At 49.8% G+C, this 21622-nt stretch overlaps 1 protein-coding gene across 1 annotated transcript in view; it reads left to right on the top strand.

The window, feature by feature from the left end:
- Window positions 1-21622, top strand: part of POU2F3 (POU class 2 homeobox 3) — a 79445-nt gene that overhangs the window by 8154 nt on the left and 49669 nt on the right. The gene's annotated exons all lie outside the window — the stretch shown is intronic.

The raw sequence follows: 21622 nt of genomic DNA, 5'->3' as shown, positions 1-21622 counted from the left end.
TTCAATGGATTTAACCGCTGAGTATGTTTTACTGAGGGTCTGTGGAAGGAGGCACATTTTCTCCCCGGTTGAGAAGAAAATTCCCTCCAACCTGAAGAACTTGAGCAAGGCTTTAAAATCAGTTCAGCTGGAGAGTGGTAGGCACAGCCTTTTCCCTGGACAAGAATCAGACTCCAGAAGCCACTATTCAGGAGAAGTTGGGTGGCCCTTTCCTGGTAGCAGGCTGGTGGGAGCCACCTCTGCTCACCTGGGCCAGCTGTACTGCCCCCGGTGTGTGGGGCCACAACTAAGAGAGTGCCAGTGCGGGAAGACCACACTTCGCAGGCTGGCACGGGTGTTCTGTTACCAGTGATGCAACCAAGTTCAGGGTAACAGTGTTGGGAGTGGGAAGGAGCTACGTGGAACCCTAGGAGGTGAGCCAGGGGAGAAATGGAGTTCAGATCCCTGGTGGGGGTTAGGAAGGTTAAGGCGTTAGAGATAAACTGAGCGCTTTCTAGCCTCCTCTCTGGGACCGTGGGAGCTAGGTGCAGACTAAGTTGAAGGAGAAAGAATCCGAACACTAGCTGGGACTTTGGGAATCTGATTGTCCTCCGGTTTCATACGTGACCTTCTACCAGCCACTTTGCCTCCTTAGGAGGCAGGAATAGAAGACCTTTGAAGGGTATGGATTTAGAATCACACAGACCTAGGGTAAAAATCACAGCTTAGCTGCTCACCACTTGTATGATCTGATAAGTTAATTTAGCCTCGTCATTTCTGTACGGGGGGGGGCAATTAATGCCCATCTTAGAGCGTGGGTTGAGAGCTCACTGCAATGATGTTTAGCACGGTGCTTGACACATGGCCACTGTGATCATTACCTCTGATGGCATCATCACGATTCTGTGATTCTGTAGTTTACAGAATGCATGCACATCAGGGCTAAGCACTTTGGGGCTCCCGGTAGCTGGGGTGCCCCTCTCGTCAGGCCAAGTGGGTCAGCCCTGGAGGCTGGTTTTTCTCATTTCACATTCAGCAAAGGATTCTGTGTGGGTCTTCTTCTACTCCATGGAGACCAAGAAGTTTGTGCTGTCTGGAACTTCACCCCCTAGATTCTTTACTTCTAGGGACTCAGCGCCGTGGCTGGTAGCACCCATACTTAGGTGATCATCAAATTACTGTAGGTTTTTAAGGGCAAGAAAAAAGAGCTAGCTAATTAAAGTAACCAAACTTCCTGGAAAGTCATTCTGACTCATTTTTTACAGAGAAAAGCTTATTATGAGTCACAATGGTTACCAACTTGGTTAAATGGCTTCCTTTGGATTTTTAAAAGGCAGATTCCCCTTCCCAGCAGTGCATGAATTAGGGGGTGGTTTGTCTCTGAGTTTTAAAGGAACTACAAACAAAGGTGACCTAGAAACCCCCAGCTCCCTGAGAGCACCTTCTGTGTTGTGTGAAATCCCCAAGGGGCACGAGGGTTGGGAACTGGGAAAGGGAAGGCATTTCCCCATCCACACAGGCTAGGACTGCAAAGGAGAGCATTCTCAGGTCCAGACACAGACCTCCTGGCTGGCAGAGACCTGGCAGGCAGCTCATTCTTCCGTTTCCTCCTGCTTACGAGGAGCCGAAGCGCGGACAGAGGATCAACTAACTGCCGAAGACCTCAGAGTATCTCTATGGCAGCGCTAGGGACCAGAGAAGCTTCCTATCCCGTTCGGTCCTCTTCCTACACCACCTCCCCCCGCCACCAAGAGAGGACTGAAGCCAAGTTTCTAGATTTCTGAATCATTAGCTTTTCTATCCTTTCTTTTATTTCCCTGACTGTTGTTTTCCCTTCGTTCCTGAGACTGACAACACTTTTTTTTCTGTTCTCAATTGGGTATTGAGTGGTCGATAAAAATACACAGGCTTACCCACATTTCACAAGCCCCCAGGTCTGTAACTGACAACGCCTAAGCATCCAAACGGCTAACCTTAGGACTTTAGACCACACTGGTCACCATGTAGCCTCAAACACAGGCAAGGACAAATACGGTGGGCACGGAAAAAAGGAGAGAAAGTCCGGCCACATTCACAGAGCCTCTTCCCCACACCTGGGCACCTGTATGTGTATTCACACTCACCATCTCATTTCACTCTTACCGTCCCTGTTTTTATCAATGAGGGGACTGTGGCTGAAGAATGAGAAACTAGGGGCACCCGGGTGGTCCAGTCAGTTAAGCATCTGATTCTTGACTTTGGCTCAGGTCATGATCTCAGGGATCACGAGTTCGAGGCCCATGCCAGGCTCCGAACTGCTCGGGATTCTCTTTCTCCCTCTCTCGCTGCCCCTCCCCTGCTTGAGCATGCGTGCGTGCTCTCTCTCTTTCAAAATAAAGAGATTAATTTAACAAAAAATAAATAAAAAAGGAATGGAAAACTAATTTGCCCAGGATCATACAGCTTCTAACCAGGAATCAAACTCAGGCCTGTCTGACTCCATTAGATTCTTATCTTGGCTCTGCCATTAACTCCCTGCAGATTATTGGGCAAACATTTCCCCACCGGGACCTTTATCTTCCTCCCATAAAAGAGGATTTGGGCTGGATGATGTCTAAGAGCTGAACCTTGAAAACAGTGTACACGTTCTGCTTTTCCAAATTCTCTGCTATCACTTTCCACGTCCTGTATTCATGGGAAGTCTTCCTTTGTGTGGAGCCCTCCCTCTCTACCCGTGGCCCTCTGCCCTTCCCCCACTCATGCTCTGACTCTCTCTCTCTCTTAAAAATAAATAAACATTAAAAAATTTTTTAAATAAAAAAGCTCACTCGAGCGCCTAATGTATTTGGCCTTTACAACAATTTGGTGCAGGTAGATATCATCATCCCACTTTGAAGAGGAAACTGAGGCTGGTGATGGGAAAGAATGTTCACTGCTTTTCCCAAGATCCCACACCTAGCAAATGACAGAATCAAACCTGGGTCTTCCTGGTGACTTTCTACCCCAAGATGGTGGTGGGAAGACTGGGGACCAACACAGGAACCAGGGATAGAGGACAGAAGAAAGTGGTAACATCAGGAGAGATGCCAAGATTGTGGAGGGTGGCACTGGTCAGAGGGGCTGGAGGGAAGCCAAGCCTCTGGAAGGTGGGTTGGTGTAGTCCAAGAGGCAGAAGCCCTGTCTGGGGCCAAAACACGCTTGCCAGGAAAGAGCAGGAACTCTGGTGAACTGGAGGCAGGGGTGAGAATCTGGCCACAGAGAGAATTTCTCCTTCCCTTCTCTCCTCCTGAGCCGGCCTCACCAATGCACCAGTCTCCCCCGACCCAACCCTTTGAGGGGGCAGTGAGGCGGGCTTGCAAACCCAAACAAGAGGGGAGCAAATTCCTTGGCCCCCTTGTCCTGCTCGGAGATATGGGAAGGAAGAATCCTGTGAGGGGGGCCAGGGGAAGCCAGGGAGCTAGAGACGAGGGAGGGGCTGAGCTGAGTCACTTGTCCATTCCTGCTGCCCTTCTCCACCCTCAGTTGTCCTGTCTGTGAGGTGGCAGGACTAATCCCTGCCCCACCTTCCAGAAGGACCGCCAAGGCATCTTAGTTGTTTGGGGACCCTTTGCGCATCACCCTGAGAACCTCCAACATGGTTTTAGGAAGGAATGGGCATGATCACGGGGGGGGGTGGTGCATACAGGCTAGTGACTCTCGTGAGACCCCACAGGAAGAATAAGTGACCCAAGACTACAAAGTCCCTCTGAACCAATTCATTCCTTGCCACCTCCAGCCTACTGAGTCCCCAAGAAAAGAAGCCGAGGGTACAGAAACTGTCTCAAGACAACCAAGAAGCGAGGTTCCAGGCAGAAACAGGCAGAAGCCTTTTAGAGATGTCTGTGGCTTTCGATCCAAATATTTACGGAACACAAATATCCTTTCAATGACCGAGAGGACAGCAGGCATCTACGAAGTACTTGAGGGGAAGGTGAAGAATCGTCTCCTATTGACAGCCCGTTCTAAACGAGGTACACGTGCACACACACACACCCGTCCTTTTCGTGATTAAATGGGAGTGGGTATGAGCGTGCTTCGCAAAGTGTGTGCCAGTGCACCAATACAATCCATCATTTCGGTTGATAATTATCAGAAACGTTCAGGAGACAAGACAAAGCTCTGTCACTGAGGAATGTGGGACAAGTCAGCTTGTGCCCTAGACTTGAGTTTCCTTGCTGTAATGGGAGGGGGGAACTGGAAGAGGAAGAGGAAGAGAATGGATTCGTGGGCTCTAGGATTTGCCCCGAGTGGTGCTCGTCCTGTGGCCCAGTCTGCACCTGCTCTGTCCTCACCTCTCTCGAAGAGAAAATTGAAACCCCACAGTCCTTCCAAGTGTCCAGGGGGGACTGATACGAATTCTTGAGGATGTAAGGATTCTGGGGATGTAGGGATTCTTGTCCATGCCTCTGTGTTCCCTTGGGGACATTTCAAAACCATCCTTGGAGAATGAAGGGATCTACTGTTAGGTTTTCTTTCCTCATCTGCCGTCCGTCCTTAAGAAAAGCTAACCCCCGGGTGCCTGGGTGGCTCAGCCAGGCAAGCGTCTGACTTCGGCTCAGTTCATGATCTCGTGGTTTGTGAGTTCAAGCCCCACATCGGGCTCTGTGCTGACAGTTCACAGCCTTGGGCCTGTTTGGGGTTCTGGGTCTCCCTTTGCCCCTGCCCTGCTCACACTCTGTCTCTCTCTCTCTCAAAACTAAACAAACTTTTAAAAAATCTTAAAAAAAAAAAAAGGGGGGGGGACACCTGGGTGGCTCAGTCGGTTGAGCGTCCGACTTCGGCTCAGGTCATGATCTGGCCATCCGTGAGTTCGAGCTCCGCGTCGGGCTCTGTGTGGACAGCTCAGAGCCTGGAGCCTGCTTCGGATTCTGTGTCTCCCTCTCTCTCTCTGCCCCTCCCCCGCTCATGCTCGCTCTCTCTCTCTCTCTCTCTCTCTCTCTCAAAAATAAATAAACATTCAAAAAAATTAAAAACAAAAAAAAAGAAACTTAAAAAAAATCTTAAAAAAAAAAAGGAAGCAAAGAAAAGCTAACCCCATAATTTCTCTCGGCCACTTGTTCTTGTGGGATACAATCCTCAGCGCCTAGAAGTCCTTTCTCCTCTCTTGCGCGAGCCCTTCTACACTGCAGCGTAAGCCTGTTGCCTCTTGTTACAGCCTTCTAAACCAGAGTGTTTCTAGTTTCTGGGACAGGGAGTAAGTACTAACTTACCACCCACACTTCATACTGTGGCTCCGACTGCCAGAAATCTCAGGAGAGCAGTCTGTACCCGGAGTTGCCTGTCTGCCTGTAGCCGTCAGAGAACCTTAGCGAACAAAACAACTACAGCAGCTATCCTTTCCACTCACTGTTGTCCATCCTCGATTCCCAAACCCAAGTCCCCAGGGCAAACAAGGCAGGATCGTGCTGCCCAGATGAGCCACAGGTGACCGGGCCAGCCCTACCTGGCACCAGCCCTTGTCATTCTGGGGGGGTCTCTTGAAGGAAGTGGCTCCCCACCACACTTGCCTCCATCTTTGCCACCCCCCCCCACCCCCGGAAGCTCATGGACTTCCTTTCTCTTCAGCCTTAGAGGGGACAAAGAAAGAGAGCCCAGAGCGGAGCCCCCACGTGACGTCTCTTACCACCCCCGTGGTTTTATTAGTGGCCATTCCTTACAGCGTGGCCTCTCAAAGGATCTGGGGGTACAGGGCCAGGTGTTTTTGCTTCTAGTCTGTCACCGACCGGCACACGGTCCTACCGTGCGGGACCACAGATCACACCCACCACACACGTCCGACAGGGCCCCAACTAGTCTATACCTGCCATCAACAGCAAGAACCCACTCATCCCAAGCTTGGGTTGCTGTGAACATTTCTAAACTCACTCCCTATGTTTGTATGTATCTGGTCTCGGACGTTCGCAAACAGTTCACGGAGCGGCCCGGGCTGTTGGAGCACATTTTGGGGTGCTCTGACTTAGAGGAGTTTGCACTGTGTCTCAGAACGTCCCTGCCCCTTGACATGCCATGAGCGGTGGGTACGTCCGACCTTGGGTATATCTTATGATCTTCTCCACACTCCTCCCCTCCCGCTGTGGGTGTCCTGGGTGCGATGACGAGGAGATCTAGCAGGAGAGGCTGGTCCCCGGCTGTCCTTTGCTGGCAGGGGTGGATGACACCCCACCCTCCGCGCGCACAGTGGGAGACTCGGGCCACCTCGACTTGCTGGGCCTCAGCCCTTCATTAAAGTGCCCAAAACTTACAGCCCACCCTCACCCTCCCAAGTGTGAGTAAATGCTTTTGGTCCCTCGGGTCCACTCTCTTCCTGAAGAAACAATTAGGGCAAAGAACACCTGGTGTGGAGAAGTGCTGACGGAATGGGGAAAAAAGAATTTAAGGAGAAACGAGCTCCCCACTTGGGATGGGTTTTAGGGGCTTGAAGAGCAGCCCAGGTCCAGGCAACTGAAACGCCCCTCCATCCCGCTGGCTCACAGACAGACCCGCTTACACAACCGCGCTCACAAAATCTCCACCTCGAAGCCCTCTGGCCCACGGCGGGTGCACCCACTGGCAATCTTCCCTGCTGGCAGAGGCTGCGCTTTCAAAGGCAGGCTGGGGTTCGTGGTTGGGGGGGCGGGGTGTGAACCTGCCGGAGGTACCGGGGAGACAGGATGGCAGGGTCTCAGGCCAGCACTTGCTAGTGGGTGCCCCCCACCACCCCGTGTTGGAACCACCTCCCCTGTGAAGGGCGTTGCCTGCGATCACCCATCCTTAGGAAGAGTCGCTGAGAGGGAGAAGCAGCTTTGGGAGGAGAGGGAGGGGATCGGAGCTGAGCATCCTTAAAAAGGAAGCTGTATGGGGCGCCTGGGTGGCTCAGTCGGTTAAGCCTCCGACTTCAGCTCAGGTCGTGATCTCGCGGTTCGTGAGTTCGAGCCCCGCGTCGGGCTCTGGGCTGATGGCTCAGAGCCTGGAGCCTGCTTCCGATTCTGTGTCTCCCTCTCTCTCTGCCCCTCCCCCGTTCATGCTTTGTCTCTCTCTGTCCCAAAAATAAATAAAAAACGTTGAAAAAAAATTAAAAAAAAAAAAAAAAGGAAGCTGTATGAGGTCACCCCAGCTAGGGCTAGGTCCCCCTCACTGGAGCCCGAGGGTCTGGCTGGGCAGGGCAGGCTCGGAGAATGAGCTGAGCCCTCGGGCTGCGGCATTTCATTTCTAGAGACTTCAGCCACTGACTTCTCAGTCCCCTCCTGCCTCTTCCGTGGGCTGGTGCTCACTGGGGAGCTCTTCTGGGGTAACAGTAGGGCACTGGGCAGGCCTTTGTGCTACGCCAGGAGCATGGGAAACTGAGCTGCTGGCATCTCCCAAAAAGCACCAATGCTGTTGACTCAAAAAATAATAGGTGTTCATTTGCATGACATTTTACATATAGGTTCCACGCTGGGCTTTTCATCTCCTACCACTGGTACCTTGGCTAGGTCTCCCCTCTCCCGCCGCCCCCTTTGGGGGCCCTTCTCTGTCCTCCAGACTCCAGAACTTCCCCACCAACACCTAGCCCATCCTTGGATTAGCCCAGCCCAGGAAAAAACATAGCGGTTGACCCTCGCTTGGGTAAGCTGGGTCCAGATTTGAGAGAAACGCAGGCAGGCTGGCAGGTCTGGGCCCCGCCGGGCACCTTAGTTAGGGGTGCCCCACCTGCCTGCCCTGAGCCCCAGCAAGGACCCTAGCAGGGGGCTTGTTCCCTCCCCCGCCCCCTAACCTGGTCGGGCTGGGAAGAGGAACAAAAAATCTAAACCTGAGAGCCCAGAGAGGTGCCGAAAGGAGAGGAAACCCAGTGGTTGCTATGACGATGGGGTCTTGGCGCCCGATTTGCATAGGGCGATGATTTCCATACTGCAGGGTGAATTTCCATATCCCTGCCTCAAAGCCTGTTGGGGCGGGGAGGGGGAGAGGGGAGAGGTCATTTGAAATTCAAATGAGGATGATTAAGGTTTTCTTGAGGAGGGAAGCTCGGACAAAGGGGGTGAAGCTGGCTGGCAAATGTCTGCCCCAGGCTCAAAGTTATCAAAGGGAGGCGGCAGTCGGCTGACTCCCTCCCGCCCCGCCTCCGCAGGCCTCTGGAGAGCTGACGGTGGTCAGGCTGGGCTGGGTGCTACTGGCCTCTGCCTCCTGGAAGAACCAGCGAGGTCCCCCTCCTGCCCTTGGACTCCGCTTACCCCTCCATGTGCTGAGGATGCTTGAGCTCGGAGCACCCCTGGCGTGTGTTCTAGTTCTGGGCTCAGGCCCACCTCCCTCTGGCAACCACAAACTGGCCACCTCGGTTTTTCTAGCTGTGAAATTGGAAAAAACAATTTGCCCTCTCTTGTTTGGCCGAGGAGATGTGAGGACAGATGGATTCTGGCCTCTGTCACCAACCTGCTCTCTTAGACAAGCACTTCCCATGTTTGGGCCTGGAGGTCGTGCATTGGATGACAGGTGTGAACTTGAGGGTCTCGAAAAATCACCTCTGGCTCTAAGATGCTGTGATCTGAGAGCACTCTGATCCTTTGCACACCCCAGTTATTATTTGTAAGATGCTTTGAATGAGGTGAATTGCACCAAGGTACAGTCATTAAGAGTGTAGACTTTGGAGCCGGAGTCTATATGTGAATCCTAGCTTCTCTGCTAACTAGTTTTATGACCTTGGGCCAGTTCCTTGATGGTTCGCTGCTCAGTTGCCTAGTCTGTAAAATGGGGGTAGTAATTGTACCTACCTTATGAGGGTGCTGTGAGGATTAAATGGGTCAGCATTAAACTGAAACACGTACATCACTGCCTGCCGTAGAGTAATGCTGTTCGCTAGGATCAGTGTCAGAAGCATGAAGTGTCCACAGAGTGGAGCGGGGACTCGACAGCCAGTCCAGGGAACCTCCATGAGGACTATGAGTAGACCTGCCCATGAATCCATCCGCTTTGGCCAACACACTGTTGTGGCCGTTTGCATTTGGGAGCGGGGAGCACACTTCAGGGAAGGGCCCCAGGAGCAGCTCTCAAAGCTAGGTTGGCCTCCCCACTGAGCACCTGCCCAGCTCAACCCATGTGGGCTCCTCGTACTGATCCTGGCTCTCAAGCCTGTCTTTATTTCTCAGGAGATACGGAAATGACAGAAGGGAAGGGAGCTGGTAGAGAGACGCGCCCTCCCCCCCCCCCCCACCCCAGGATCCAGTGCCAAGAGACAGGCCAGATTCAATGCGATTAGGTGACGCTGATAGTTCTGGAAAATCCAAAAGTCTTTTATTTCTTGCCAGCTTCTGCGGCAACTGCGTATGAGGCTTCGTTTGCGAATGGCGTGAGGCAGCATGGACAGCCTTTGCCTGGTAGATGGACTTGGGTTTGAGTTTCTGCTCGGTGATTTACTAATCAGTAACCTTGGGCAAGTTGATTAACCTCTCTGAGCCCCCAGTTCCCCCATCTGTACAATGGGGTAATAAAAGCACCTACTCACTGGGCGGTTTTGAGGGTTGAATGGTGCATGTGTGTAAAACGTTTATTACCGAGCTTGGTGCGTAGTAAATGCTCAATAAATGTCAGCTAGTAATTATTCCTTATTATTTGAAAACAGTGTGTTGATGCCAAATTGTTTGAAAATTCTCTGATCCAGTCCTATTCTCCTGTTTTATGGGGAAGGAGACTGGGGTCAGAAAAGGGGAATGACTTTCCCAAGGTCACAGTGGGGGTTTGAGACCAGACATTTCTTTTGGAACGCTTTCCCCGCCCCGGGGGGCTATATCCTCTGTCCTTTTTTGTTTTTGTTTTGTCGTTTCACTGGACTAAGCCTCCTCCCTCTCCCCAGCGCCCTTCCCTCAGAGGCGGCTTCCTCCAGCCCCAGAGAAGAGAGGAAGACCTTACCCTGCAAGAAGGAAAGGAGAGGGAAAGGTCATGGGGTCTGGGCTCAGCAGCCAGCTGTGTGACCTATAACAAGCCCCACCCTGTCCGAGCCTCTGCTCACTGATAAAACAGGAGCCCTGTAGCTCCGGCCGGCCCGATAGACCCCACAGGCAGGTGAAGGTCAAACGCAAACTGGATATAGAAGATGCACAGCACAGCCAAGGCACAGACCCAATGCCTCTCACCGTAGCCTCTGCGTGTCGGCAAGGGCACTGGCCCTGGAGCCAGCTTTGAGGTCCAAGTTGCTTCCCCCTCCCACCTTCCGTGACCCCCAGGGCTGGCAGAGGGGCCCAGCCTCGGTTTCCTTGTCTGTAGAACAACTCGTGAGGAAGGAATGAAACCAGAGTGTGTCCTTGGCAGCTTTCGGAAGTGTGAGTTGTTCTACAAGTGTGAGATAGCATCTCCCGCCTCAGCTTTCTTCCTGCACACGTGCCCCTCGGAGCTGTACAAGGACATCTGTGCCCATGGGAGAGCCAGAGCCCCACCGAGTGGCCGGCTTGGGCACCTCCTTCTATCCTTATCCCCCACCGCTTTTCACCCGCCTTCACTCTGGCCCCGGGGAAGAGGGCTAGGATAGAGCCGCTCAGTCTCTGGCTGACCTTAAACCTCTTTCAACCTCTTCCCTGCTAAGGCTGGGCCAGGGGCACAGTGGTGCCTGTCTGGACTTGACCTTTAAAGAACCCTCTGGCTGTCGTGCAGACTGGAGTCTGGGCCCTGGAACTCTGGCGATTTGTTCCTGCTGTGTCGTTCGTGGCCTGTGTGACCTTTAGCTCATCACTTGTCCTGTCTGGGACTCAGTTTCCTTACCTGTCAATGGCGGGCATAGCACTAGGAGTCCGTAGTCCCCCAGAGCCGGAGAAATTTCTGGTAGCAAAATAGCAGCTGAAGTGCTTCTCTGAGATGTCCTTAGTGCAGCCAGAACTAGGCTTATTTAACAGAGCTCTTCCCTTGGAGTTGGATTTTTGTATTGTTTTCCAGGCTCAGGGGACTAGGAGTGGAGACTTTGGTGGGGACCTGGCTCTTCTGGCCACATTCCTTGCCGCAGGGACCTGAGTCCCTGGCCTGTCTTTCTGGAATTTGGCGCATCCGCCCAGATGCTCCTTCAGCGTCGCCTCTGATGGTGCTGCCCACTTGGGGCCTCCTTGGAGATGTGTGTGGCATCCCGTGTCCGGCCAGCAGGAGACGAGGGGGCAAAGTAGGGAAGCCCCAGGGAGTCCCATCTATGGCTCAGGCTGAGAAGTAATGCGATTGCATTTCCTAACAAAAAATAGAGAGAGAGAGAGAGAGAGAGAGAGAGCAGACCGTGCACGTGAGGAGCCTTTCATTTGTACAGAATGACCTGGACCTGACCGATCGCAGAGGGAGCCGGGAGGATGCTGGACTTCTCCCCCAGCAAAGGGGTGCAGTGGGGCCCCTGTTCCCACTGTGCCTCGGCCCCAGGCTCCTGATCTGAGCGAAGGGGCGAGAGAGCTAGGCTTCGGGGTTCCTTCTCCCAGCCGTGCAGGTGGCAAAAAGGCATCAGGTGGCTCACTCACATAGGCCACGTCCTGAGGAATCCCTGAGGGTACCTGCTCTGCTATTCTACCTCGGTGCAGGGAGGAAGAAGCTTTAAGTCCTGACAATTCCCAACGGCACAGATGGCCAGAGGTCAAGGGAAGCTGAGAGGTCACCCTGTCCTGGGGTTAGCAGATGGACTTCTTCAGGACAGCTGATCCTGACCATCAGTGGTGGTCGCTGAGCAGGGACTTTAGGAAAAAGAAGAGGGTGCAACGATCCACCAGTGGTACGGCCCTGGGCATGGCTTGCACCCACACGGCTTGCCTGCGCTTGCTGTCCACACCCTTAGAGGCAAGGTGACTGAGGACACTCAGCTAGTGGGCAGCTGGGAGCCAGATCTCCCCGACCCCTAAGCTAGAGCCCTTTCTAGGTCCTGTATCCCATTCCTCAGGGGTCTTCTGGGGTCCTCCTCAGGTTCCTCCTGGGCATTTCTTTGCCCCTACGAAGGAGGTGGCAGGAATGCAGACAGAAACTTTTTTGTTTTAATATTTAAGGGAAATTGAAGGCTACGGAGATTAAGCCACTTGCCCAAAGTCCGGCGTAAAACAGCCTTTGAAGTAACCCTCGAGCTCAGGTTCCCGAGTGTTCTCTGTACAGAACGCTGACCATTAGGCAACACCTTCCAGTGCCTTGGAGGAATCTCAAGTAACAAAAAAGGTAGGCATGGTGTCTGTGGGGTCCTGGAAAAAAAAAAAAAAAACTGCTTTGACTGGTTTCAATGGGAAGTCTCCTGGCTGGCTCCGGTGGCTGGCTGCCCAGGAGCGTCTCCAAGGTCCTGGTGGCTTTAATAATTGCTCTCCCAGGAAGTGCCAGCCAGCTGCCAAGTGGTTCTAAAGTGGCACTGGGAGTCTTACTGGGTTATCCTGGGTGCGGAACTGGAGAGCAGAGGAGCCGTCCAGAACTGGGAGAGGTTCAGCCTCGTTGCCGAGCACTCTGCCTTGTTTGCCGGGCAGAAGTGAAAAATCCTGCTGGTACAGTTCTCCATTCCTGTGCTTCTCCCTCCCTCCCCCAGAGAATTGCTCCCCAGGCAAACTCACATCCCAGGGCTTGCCAAAGCTATGCAAATCAGCAGGCTCTGCGGGCTCAGAGGTGGGAAAGCAGGGGGGCTGGGGCAGGCTCCTCCTGTCCACTGTGGGCTGGGGTCCCCACAGGTGGTACGCATCCCTTAACCTGGCGAGACTCAGTTTCCTCCCCTGTAAAACGGGGTGTGTAGTAATGTTTCATCTTCCCAAAGGCAGGGAACTTGCCCTGATGATCTCCTGAGGTCTCTTCCCAGGCCCCTGAGCCAGGGTTTCAGGGTGTTTGCCCTCTTCCTGCTTTCTTGCTGGAAGCCTCATGGCCCAAAGGTTGCCAGAGGACAACGAGAACCCAAAGAAGCCTGGAGAGACTCCAGGTGGTGGCTCTTCCAGCTTGGCACAGATCTGACCCGTTTGCCCCCCAACGCCTCCAAATGGGGGATTCTGAAGCTTCCTTCTTGAGCCCTTTCTGCCTTTCCTCTCCGTTCTGTGTCCTTATCTTTTATGTGTATGCAGAACAAACAGGATAGAGGGAAATGGTGAGTAGAGCTCTCTGGGCCTCTGCACGGGCTGCAGACAGGGACCCGCTTCTGGGAGGGGAGGAAAGGTCGGGGTACATTTCAATCAGCTGCATTGAAGGGAAAGACTTCCGAGGTGGAAGGAATTTTAGAGGTTCCCTGACATCCTCCTGCCATCAAATTGTCCCTCGATTCAAAAGCCGCTTCGGTCCCATCCCTGAAACGAGCAGTCTCTGCTTGAATATTCCCAGCAATGCGGAGCTGTGTTGACGTGAAACTGTGGTTTGCACGGCTGAGCAAATTCACTTTTTACAAAATCCTTTCTCATACTGAGATGAAAGCTGCTTCCTAGCAGCTTCGCCACTGACCCTGTTCTGTTCTTTGCTGCTGTAGGCTAAGCCTGGTTCACTTCCATGCCAATATTTGGAGAGGAAGGAAAAGTCCGCTGATATTTATTTAAGCACTTACTATGCACGAGGCCCTGTGCCAAGTGCTTTCCAATGTTCCCTCATTGGATTGTCTTACAAAATTTTTATTTTGAAAAACTTCAGACATAGAGAAAAGAGAGAAAACAGCTAATGAACAGCCATACACCCATCACATGGATGTAATCGTTGTTAACTTCTTGCTATATTTTTTCATCCGCTTGTTTCTGAAGCATTGTTTTTTTCTTTTTCCATTTTCGAACAATTTTTATTGTGGACGTTTTCCCCGTCTACTCATTGCCTACTCTCAACAACCATCACATTTCTGCCTTTTAAAAATTGTTTTCTTAATGTTTATTTTTTGAGACAGAGAGATGGAGTGTGAGCAGGGGAGGGGGAGAGAGAGAGGGAGACACAGAATCCAAAGCAGGCTCCAGGCTCCGAGCTGTCAGCACAGAGCCTGACGTGGGGCTTGAACTTATGAACCATGAGATCGTGACCTGAGCCCAAGTCAGATCCTTAACTGACTGCTGAGCCACCCAGGTGCCCCAAATTTCTGCCTTTCTTGCTGCTGGAATATTTTCTTGTAAAATATAGACATTATAGCAGTTCCACCCTAGATGTGTCAAGGATGCATCTGTAAAACAGGACATTTTCCTTCTTCATTATAATACCATTATTACACTCAAAATGAATCTCATAGCTAATTCTCATGGCAATGCTGCAAAGAAGGCTTCACCTAAAGGCAAGTGTTCCCGGCACCCCTGGACTTCATCCTCTTATAGCTGAAAGTTTGTACCCTTTTACCAACCTCTCCCGATCCTCCCCACCCCCCTGCTTTTCTACTCTCTCACGCTCTGTTTCTGTAGGTTTGACTCTTTAAAAACATTGTTTTGAGGTTCCACATATAAGTGATACCATGCGGTACTTTTATTTCTCTTTTTTCACTTAGCATAATGTCTACAAGTTCCATCCATGTTTTTACAAATGGCAGGATTTCCTCTTTTCTCATGGCTGAATAATATTTCTCTGTGTGTGTGTGCATGTGTGTGTGTGTGTGTAAATAATATCTTTATCTATTCATCCATTGATGGACTCTTAGGTTGTGTCCATACCGTAGCTATTGTGAATAATGTTGCAGTAAACATGGGAGTGCAGATATCTCCTTAAGAGCATGTTTTCATTTTCTTTGGATAAATACCCAGAAGTGGGATTGCTAGATCATATGTAGCAAATAGTCTCATAGGTGGGTATAACTTTGTGCAATTTGACGACTTTAGTGGACTGCCCATATGAAGTAGAAAAGTAGATTTCTGGGCTAAAGTATTTTATTTTTTTAATTTATTTTAAAGAAAATTTTTTTTAACCTTTATTTATTTTTGAGACAGAGAGAGACAGAGCATGAACGGGGGAGGGTCAGACAGAGGGAGACACAGAATCTGAAACAGGCTCCAGGCTCCGAGCTGTCAGCCCAGAGCCCGACGCGGGGCTCGAACTCACGGACCACGAGATCATGACCTGAGCCGAAGTCGGCCGCTCAACCGACTGAGCCACCCAGGCACCCCTGGGCTAAAGTGTTTTAAACAGAATTCCTGATTTAAAAAACTCTTTAGTTTTTTCTTTTTCATTTTTATTGAGGTAATAAAACATATAAAACTTAAAACTAAAATTTAAAGATAAAATGTACCATCTTAAGCATTTCTAAGAGTACAATTCAATCTCCCCTGTCTTTTATATATACAGTTGATTTTCTTTAATCATTTTTTAAGTTTATTTATTTTGAGAGAGAGAGTACAAGCGGGGTAGGGGTGGAGGGAGAGGGAGAGAGAATCCCAGGCAGGCTCTGCACTGTCAGAACAGAGCCCGATGCAGGGCTCGAATTCACGAACCGTGAGCCGACGTCAAGAGTTGGACGCTTAGGGGCGCCTGGGTGGCTCAGTCAGTTAAGCGGCCGACTGCGGCTCAGGTCATGATCTCACGGTTCGTGGGTTCGAGCCCCGCATCGGGCTCTGTGCTGACAGCTCAGAGCCTGGAGCCTGTTTCAGATTCTGTGTCTCCCTTTCTCTGACCCTCCCCCGTTCATGCTCTGTCTCTCCCTGTCTCAAAAATAAATAAAACGTTAAAAAATTAAAAAAAAAAAAAGAGTTGGACGCTTAACCTACTGAGCCACGCAGGCCTCCCTACACTTGATATTTTCAAACCTAAGTGCAGGGCTTTGCATTTATTCCTGTTACATTTTACCTTTTTGGTTTCGGCTTCTTCTTAGAAGGTGCCAAAATATTTTCCAATCCTGATTCTATCATCCAGTTTTCTGTATTTAGTCTCCCACTCTGCCTTGAATCACTTCCAAACTCAATCAGCATCCAACCTATTTATTTGCCTAAGCCGTTGATCAAAGGCGAATGCTCGGTTTGTCTGTGTTGGACACTGGGTGCAGCGTATTTTTTTGTCGTAAGCTCTACACCTAACGTGGGGCTGAACTCATGACCCCAAGATCAAGAGTCCTATGCTGTACCGACTGAGCCAGCCAGGCATCCCATACAGTGACTTTCCCGGGAACACTGTATGAGTATAGGAGTTGAGAAATCAAGCTTTGGTCTTGATTCAAGTTCTCTGGGGCTGTGTGTCCTCTGCAAGGTGCTTCCCCTCTGAGTTTGGACGTCAGTGTCCTTCCTTCCAACTCTTCCTTCTGTGTGTCTGTCCCTCTTTGGTTCTTTTGGGTTTGTTTTTTGGTTTTTGGTTTTTTTTTTTTTTTTTTTTTTGCAAGTGGCTGCCACCTTCCAAAGAGGGAGCCAGGGCTTGGAAATAAGATGCATTGAGGTTTCAGCAGGTGGTGGCACCTATGATTTTCTCAGGTCAGAATCAAAGATTTCTTTTGGGAGCAGTTTCTTAGTAATCTGGATCAAACACGTGGTCGCTCGGCACCTACCGTGTGTTGGGCACTTTTAGGCACTTGAGGTACAAAGATGCTATAGTAATGCTGGCCTCTAGGAGCTCATGATCTCATGAGGGAAACAGACACAGGACCCACTGGGTCTAAAAATGTGATATGTGCGATAAGAGGTATGAATAAGCAGTGCAGAAATACAGACAAGATCCCTTATTTTGCTTCGGGTAAGTTTCACGGAGGATGTGACATTGGAGTGTGGTCTCAGAGGACAAGAGTATATTTTCTAGGGAGAGCAGGGCACGGCATGTACAAAGTCCCTAACATAGGACCAGGCTCAGCCTGATCGAGGAATGGCCCAGGATATCTGGAGCCCAGGTCTACACCTGGGTAGCGCCTCCCAGGTCACCAGGCACGGTCGCCAGCTTTATCTCACTTGAGTTTTACTATATTCCTAGAAAACGGGTGGAGAGGGAATTATGACCTTATTTTGCCATCGAGAAGGCGGAGGCTGTGGGGCTGGCTGCCTCCACCAAACTCACACAGCTCAGGAGTGATGTAGCCAAGGCTTGAACCTTAGTTCTCTGACTTCAAGTCCGCGACTGTTTTCCAAGTACGCCCTCCTGCTCCTCCACAGGGCATCACAAAGGGGTATCAGATAAGTTCCTGGTCACTGTGGACCACTCTTTCACATAATATGGTAATTACATCCCCTCCTTTCTCTGTGAAAGAGCAGCAGCTTCCTCACTGTGTCAAAAATGAATAAACTGGGGCACCTGGGTGGCTCAGTCGGTTGAGCGTCCAACTTCGGCTCAGGTCATGATCTCGCGGTCCGTGAGTTCGAGCCCCGTGTCCGGCTCTGTGCTGACAACTCAGAGCCTGGAGCCTGCTTCAGATTCTGTGTCTCCCTCTCTCTGACCCTTCCCCATTCATGCTCTGTCTCTCTCTGTCTCAAAAATAAATAAACATTAAAAAAAAAAAAAGAATAAACTGAGTCCTGGGAATGGCTCACCGTCATCTCTCAATCTAGAACATTAGCAATGGGATCAGAATCAGAACAGGAATCGCTTTGGGGAGCTGAGCCCTTACTACGTATGGCTCAGCTTAGACACTCTGCTCTGCTGGAGTGTCATGGGGCCCGTCTCCTGGGAGGGCCTGGCCAGCCCAGGGACCTCACTCAGTTGGCCTGGGATTCAAAGAAGATGAGGCAGAGATACTGATGCAGGTAAGAGTGAATTTGATGAGAAGGAGAAATGTTCTCGCCAGGCTCCGAGGGCAGCAGAGGCATCCTCATGAGAAGAGGCCTCTTGAGAAGGCCATGGCAAACCTTCCGGGCAAGAGCAGTTGTTAATTTTGTTGGCTGGTGGGTTTTAAAATTAATCTCTGAATTCTGCTTGCTCATCTTTTGCATTTTGTGGATCTCATAAACAACACGATAATTGCATTCGCGGAAATTGGAAGCAAAGACCTTTTTTTTTAATTTTTTTTTTTTTACTATTTATTTTTTATTTTTGAGACAGAGAGAGACAGAGCATGAGCAGGGGAGGGGCAGAGAGAGGGAGACACAGAATCCGAAGACAGGCTCCAGGCTCTGAGCTGTCAGCACAGAGCCCGACGCGGGGCTCGAACCCATGAACTATGAGATTGTGACCTGAGCCAAAGTCGGACGCTCAACCGACTGAGCCACCTAGGCGCCCCAAAGGCCTTTTTTAATTGTCCCCAAAACTGATGACCTCCTCCAAGTCAACTGTCTTGGCCCTCCACCGTTTCTCTCATTTTGATATTACCTCCTTCTGGAAACATCTTCCCCTCTTGTCTTCCAGACACCATACTTGCCTGGGGTTCCTCCTACTCGAGTGCTCACTTTTTCTCAGTCTCCTTTGCTGGCTCCCCCTCTTCATGCCAACCTTGACCACTTTATTATTCTTCATCTGGACTCAGTTCCTTTGTAACCTCACTGAGTCCTATGGCTTTAAGTACCACCTTTATGCTGATAACTACCCAATTTATACTTCTGACCCCACACCTCTCCTGAGTCCAAACTCACTTCCCCACCTCTCCTGGGATACCTTGTTGGCATCTCAAACTTAACACATTCAAAAATGTAGCTTTTGATCCCCTACCACTGACCTCCCCTTCCCTGATTACCCCCATCTCAGGTAATGGCACCACCACTGATCCCGTCAAGAAAGCCCAAACCCTAGGAATCATCCTTGATTCTTCTCCGTTCCTTGCACCACACCGCCCATCCACCTGCCGGTCCTGTCAACCATCAGTTCAAAATGCTTTCTAAATCCAGGCCTTTCTCACCACCTTCACTGCTACTGTCCCACGCACCCTGCCGCCCTCTCTCCCCTGGGCCACTGCAGTCCCACTCAATTGGTCTTCCTCCCTGCTCTCCAACCCCCTACCAGCCCATCGCCGCGGGTTCAAACACCTGCAGTGTTACTCCTCTGCTCAAACCCTGCATCACTTCCCATTGTCCTTGGGTGAGAGCTGAAGCTTTCACCGTGACCTGTCTGCCAGAGCCACGTCATCTTGCCCCTGGTTACCCCATTCTTCACCCATGCCAGCTTCATTACTATTCCTCAGCCCATGCAAGCCTGCTCTTGCCTTAGGCCCTGATACTCGTGTCTGGAATGATCGTCCTGAGACCTTTGAAAGGTTGGGTCTTTGCCCCATTCAATGAAAGCATGAGGTCCCCTGCATGGCCTTCCCAGACCACCTGCCTAGGAACAGCCTCTGACAGACTCTTCCCCTGACCGTGTATTATTGTTCTCCACTGTAACTATCTCCGAAGGAAGTTATGTATTTGTTTTCCCATTCCTTTTACGTCTCCTCAACTAGAAAAGAAGTCAGGGACTTCCGTCTGTCTTCTCCAGTGCTGTAGTTCGAGTGCCTAGAACAGTGCCTGGTGCCTCGAGGGTACCGAGTAAATGCTTGTTCAATGAATGAAGTTGTTCTTTTGTCAGATTTTAAAATTAGTCCTCATTAGGCCTATTTTACAATGTCATGAAAGGATTTTTTTTTTTTTTTTTTTAGATAAAAGCTCCTCAAAAAATAAAATACAGGGGCACCTGGGTGGCTCAGTTGGTTGAGCATCCGACTTCGGCTCAGGTCATGATCTCGCAGTTTGTGAGTTCGAGCCCTGAGTCGGGCTCTGTGCTGACAGCTCAGAGCCTGGAGCCTGTTTCAGATTCTGTGTCTCCCTCTCTCTCTGCCCCTCCCCTGGTCATGCTCTGTCTCTCTCTCTCTCTCAAAAATAATAAACATCAAAAAATATGTATATATATATTAAAAAATAAATAAAATACATAACTACCTGATTACCTAGCATTTCCACCTTGGGGTATTTATCCAAAGAAAATGAAGACACTAATTCGAAAAGATATCTGCACCCCCATGTTCAATGCAGTATTATTTACAATAGCCAAGATAGAAACAACCTAAGTGCCCATTGGCAGATGAATAAGTAAAGAAAATATTATATATACACACATATATACATATATATGTACATATGTATATGTGTACATATGTGTACGTGTGTATATATATGTACATATATATGTATATATAATATTACTGTATAATATATAATATATAATATACTATTAATATGTGTGTATATATACATATAATATTTTATATTGTATTTAATTTTTGTTTTTTGAGAGAGAGAGAGACAGAGACAGTGAATGAGCAGGGGAGGGACAAAGAGAGAGAGAGAAACAGAATCTGAAGCAGGCTCCAGGCTCTGAGCTGTCAGCACAGAGCCCGACGTGGGGCTCGAACCCACAAGCTGTGAGATCATGACCTGAGCTGAAGTCAACTGACTGAGCCATCTAGGGGCCCCTAAGTTTTATATAATAACAAATATAAAAATAAAATATATGAGCAACAATAAAATATATAATAAATATATAATATATATATATATACTAAACATATATTGTAATATATATATAATGGAATATTATCCGGCCATAAAAAAGAATGAAATCTTGCCATTTGTGACAACATGAATGGACCTTGAGGGCACTATGCTGAGTGAAATAAATCAGACGGCGAAAGACAAATACCATATGATCTCAGTTATACGTGAAATCTAAAATGCGGGGCGCCTGGGTGGCTCAGTTGGTTGAGCGGCCAACTTCAGCTCAGGTCATGATCTCATGGTCCGTGAGTTCAAGCCCCGCGTCGGGCTCTGTGCTGACCGCTCAGAGCCTGGAGCCTGTTTCAGATTCTGTGTCTCCCTCTCTCTCTGATCCTCCCCTGTTCATGCTCTGTCCCTGTCTGAAAAATAAATAAACGTTAAAAAAACAATTTAAAAAAAAATAAAATGCAGGCAAACGAAAAAACCAAAAGACAAGCTCATAGATCCAGAGAACAGATTCGTGGTTGCCAGAGGTGAGGGGTGGGATAGGTGAAATGGCTAAAAGGGGTTCAAAACAAAACTTCCCGTTGTAAAACAAATAAGTCCTGGGGATGTAATGGACAGCATGGTGACTATAGTTAATAATCCGGCATTGCATGTTTGAAAGCTGCTAAGAGAGTAGACCTTAAAAATTCTCATCACGAGAAAAAAAATGTGTCACTATATATGGTGATGAATATCACTCGGTCTTGTTGTGGTGCTCGGTTCACCGTGTATACAGGTAGTGAATCACGTGGTACACCCGAAACTAACATAATGTTATACGTCAGTTATACCTCAATCAAAAAAAAAAAGGATGAAAGCAACTTTGCCTTCAAGTCCGCCTCTCTGTGCACAACCACTTTCAGTCTGTGGGCCCTTCCTACCTTTAGCACCCCTTTGCAGATTTTATATATCCTCTTAATTGATCTCAAGGTCAGGCTGCTATCCAGAGGTCACTCCACGTCTCACAGTGTGCCTTTCTTGTCATGTCCCCATTTTCAAGGAACTCATGGGCTAGCGGGAGAGAGAAGCACACAGACAAAGAAGGAGTGGTCTGATGGGCCATGTGGTGGTAGCTAGGGCTCCTGGAATCCAGAGCGGAGGGGGACTGATTCTGCAAAATGGCGCAGTGCACAGAGGCGTGGAAACAAGATAGGCTTGGTGTATTTGCACCTGAGCTCAGGAGACCTGGTGGGGACAGGGGGGAGTGAGGTGGGATTATGAGGGAAAGTCACATGGGGAATTATACGTTGTGCTAAGAAACTGGGACTCCATTCCTAAGCTAATGAAAAGCAGAATTTTCTGATGGGAAGTTCTGAATTCATTCACTTGCGCATTTACTCTTTGATCCAACCAGTATATTTTGAACTCCTGTTATGTACTAGGCTCAGTGCTAGGCTCTG

This window comes from Panthera onca, chromosome D1 (assembly GCF_046562875.1).
Source record: "Panthera onca isolate mPanOnc1 chromosome D1, mPanOnc1 haplotype 2, whole genome shotgun sequence".
Taxonomy (NCBI): domain Eukaryota; kingdom Metazoa; phylum Chordata; class Mammalia; order Carnivora; family Felidae; genus Panthera; species Panthera onca.
The sequence above is the reverse complement of the archived record's forward strand: the minus strand, read 5'-3'. Positions and strand labels throughout refer to the sequence as shown.